The 3,480-nt window shown below is 37.8% G+C and overlaps 1 protein-coding gene across 1 annotated transcript in view; it reads right to left on the reverse strand.

The window, feature by feature from the left end:
* Positions 1-3,480, reverse strand: part of slc39a6 (solute carrier family 39 member 6) — a 27,562-nt gene that overhangs the window by 11,877 nt on the left and 12,205 nt on the right. The gene's annotated exons all lie outside the window — the stretch shown is intronic.

A 3,480-nucleotide genomic window follows, 5' to 3' on the forward strand; every position in this document is an offset into this window, starting at 1 on the left:
ACACACACACACACACACACACACACACACACACACACACACAGTTTTTGTGTAGCAGGGCACCTTTAATGTTGAGTCATCCTCATTCATGAAGACGTCACCACGTTGTGTTTTGGCCTGAGTAACCGTCTCAAACCCACATCCGTAAACACAACAAGCCAGGAGGTGTTTTATTCTGTTAAATAATGACTTTGGTGTTTTATTCTGTTAAATAATGACTTTTCTATCGAGCTATGTCGGCGTTTCAGCTCCAGTTTCAACAGAAAACTGTGACGCTGTTATTCTGCGAGCGGACGAACGTGAAACTGACAGATGACTAATGTCTGGGGGAATATATAGATTTCTTCTTAACAGACTGAGAAGAAGAACATCCTAAAACTGTGTAAATGACAACACTGGAGAAAACTAGCATGAGAAACACGTTTGTCTCCCATTAGCGCTTTATGTAGAAGTAATCAGATACTATACTTAACCCTCATGTTGTCCTTGGGTCATTTTTTAGCTGCTTTTTCTATTTGTTTTGTCACAAAAAATGGGCCGTTGAAATAAGCACTGAAAATATCAACATTAAAAACATCAAAAAACATCTGGAAAAGCACCCACAACATGGAAAAAAAAGTGACAAAAATGGCAGAAAAAGCGATAATTGGGTTAAAAAAAAAAAAAAAAAAAAAATGGGGTTTTTCATGGTTTAAGGGAAGACAACAGTAACATTTAAATCACTACAACGCCAAAATACTTCATTACACGTTAAAGTCTGGCCTTCAAAGTGAAGTACAAGTATATTCAGTAAATGTACTTCAAGTATAAAAGGAAAGTACTCAGCGTGCAGACCCCGTCAGTACACTATTAACACGATTAGTTTGTTATTACTGATGGATTAATACATAAATATAAGATTTAGCCCACAGGGGTGTTTAAGGAGAGAGTTACATGGACTGGGACACGATGTAAGATAAGGTCAGATAGATAACTTTTACAAAACAAACAGTTGTTTTACATGTTTTGCTAATTGGAGTTATATTTTTTAATTGTTTTTCAATAGCGATAATGTAACTTAACCTTCATGTAGTCCTGTTTTTAATAGATTACCTGTCAACAATTTGGGTTTCTTTAATAACAAGAATGGTTCCATACACAGAACAGGCCGTTATCATCCATATGTTCCTCTAATCGTGACTATTAGTTGACATAATTAATCATTTTTTTAAATCAGAAATTAAGCGTACTTAATTTAAATGAATTTTATTTACCATGAGTTAAAAAAAAAAAACGTTGAAAGAACATAAGGCAAAACTAGTTAAATTTTCCATAAATAAGTGTAAAACTATAGTGCTAATTAGTTGTAATGAAGTTAGGTAAGAAGCTCTAACACAGAATTGGGACATAATTTATACTTTATTAATAATCAAATCAGACGGACGACAACACAAGGGTTAAGAGTTAAATGGTTGAGAAACTAGAAAACAATGGTCTCTGGTTTGGTTGTTGTTTAGCCGAATTAAAGCAAAGCTTGTGTTTAATTAGTGTACCAATTAAAATAAGTGCAGTTGATATGATATGGTCCCTGGTGGGAAGATATATTTAAATTTACAGGTTTTCTGAACGGGCTCTGGCGTACAGGTTGTACACAAGATGCCAGATGGCACATTAGAACCTTAGCTATCTTAACAAAAACATCTCATCTGCATTAAAATCAACTAACGTACGTGTATGATGTTAAATATTCAGGAATGGTGACACCAACACGCCTAAATCTTGCTCACCTCTTCGGCTCCTAACAGTGATTTAGCCGGGTTAGCCACCCTGCTAGCCGCGGGTTTTTCATGAGATCTCCCGGAGGATGCTGACAGGCAGCCTCTGCCAGCTGGCTGCCCGCGGCCCAGGCTCGAGCTCCGGCCTCGCGATAGCTACCGAGGCTCCGCGTAACTTTACGATAACATCACGCCATAAAAATATAAAAACTCCTTCAGTCGGCCGCGCGTGTCTGATGTGAAACACACGAACACCGCGAGGGAGGTAAACAGTAACACGTTGGGTTTGTGCGCTCTGCACCAGGCTGGTGCCGTGTGCACAAAGACCGTAAACCCGGAAACCGAGCCCCGGCGCCGCCGTGTGGAGCGCCCTGTGCGGACGCGCTTCACCGCCACGCGGACACACAATTAGACCAAAACCAGCATTTTAAATGCGTGGAAACGACTTACGGTGAATGTAAGTAGTGTGTGTTATCCTCTCCGGTTAATGTGTGAAGACTTCACGGAGCCCGGTCCCGTAAATGAAGGATGTGGCTGCGCCGCCTTCAGGCGCTCCCGGAAATCTGAGTTGCAAACCAGTAGTGCAGAAGGAGGAAAATGCAGAGCCATGATTTGCATATATTGGGACAGCAGCCCGCCGCGTCACCAGGTACTGGATGTTTCACCCTAAACACCGAAGAACTGGCTGATTTTATATTATAGAGTGCTCCTGAAGGATTATGTTTTAAAAGAATGACATAAAAAATAAAAAACGTAAATAAAATACAAACAATTCAGGTAGCTCTGCTATACTTATGCTCATTACTTAACATTAAAGATACTTGTACTTTACCTGAGTATTTCTATGTTCTGATACTTTCTACTTCTGCTCCGTTACATCTCAGAGGGAATACTGGACATTTTACTGTACTACATTTATCTGACATCTACAAACATGTTTAAAGAAGACACAACATGTCTTAAAGAAGACACAACATGTCTTAAAGAAGACACAACATGTCTTAAAGAAGACACATGTCTTAAAGAAGACACAACATGTCTTAAAGAAGACACAACATGTCTTAAAGAAGACACATGTCTTAAAGAAAACACAACATGTCTTAAAGAAGACACATGTCTTAAGACTTTATATGTTTATTGCGAGTTGGACAGGGTGCAGGAGTGTCTTTTGGGTGACCTGCGTGTCCCCCAACGCACCTGTCTCACGCTGGAGATTATTAGTGTTTTACCGTAAAGACACAAAATTACTAAAATGCCTAAAAAAGACAGAATATTACTACAAAGAGACACAAAAATGCCTAAAAGACAGAATATTACTACAAAAAGACACAAAAGTGCCTTAAAAAGACAGAATATTACTACAAAGAGACACAAAAATGCCTAAAAGACAGAATATTACTACAAAAAGACACAAAAATGCCTTAAAAGACAGAATATTACTACAAAGAGACACAAAAATGCCTAAAAGACAGAATATTACTACAAAGAAACACAAAAATGCCTTAAAAAGACAGAATATTACTACAAAAAGACACAAAAATGCCTTAAAAATACAGAATATTACTACAAAGAGACACAAAAATGCCTTAAAAATACAGAATATTACTACAAAGAGACACAAAAATGCCTAAACGACAGAATATTACTACAAAAAGACACAAAAATGCCTTAAAAAGACAGAATATTACTACAAAGAGACACAAAAAAGACAGAATATTACTACAAA

This window comes from Etheostoma cragini, chromosome 12 (assembly GCF_013103735.1).
Source record: "Etheostoma cragini isolate CJK2018 chromosome 12, CSU_Ecrag_1.0, whole genome shotgun sequence".
Lineage (NCBI taxonomy): Eukaryota > Metazoa > Chordata > Actinopteri > Perciformes > Percidae > Etheostoma > Etheostoma cragini.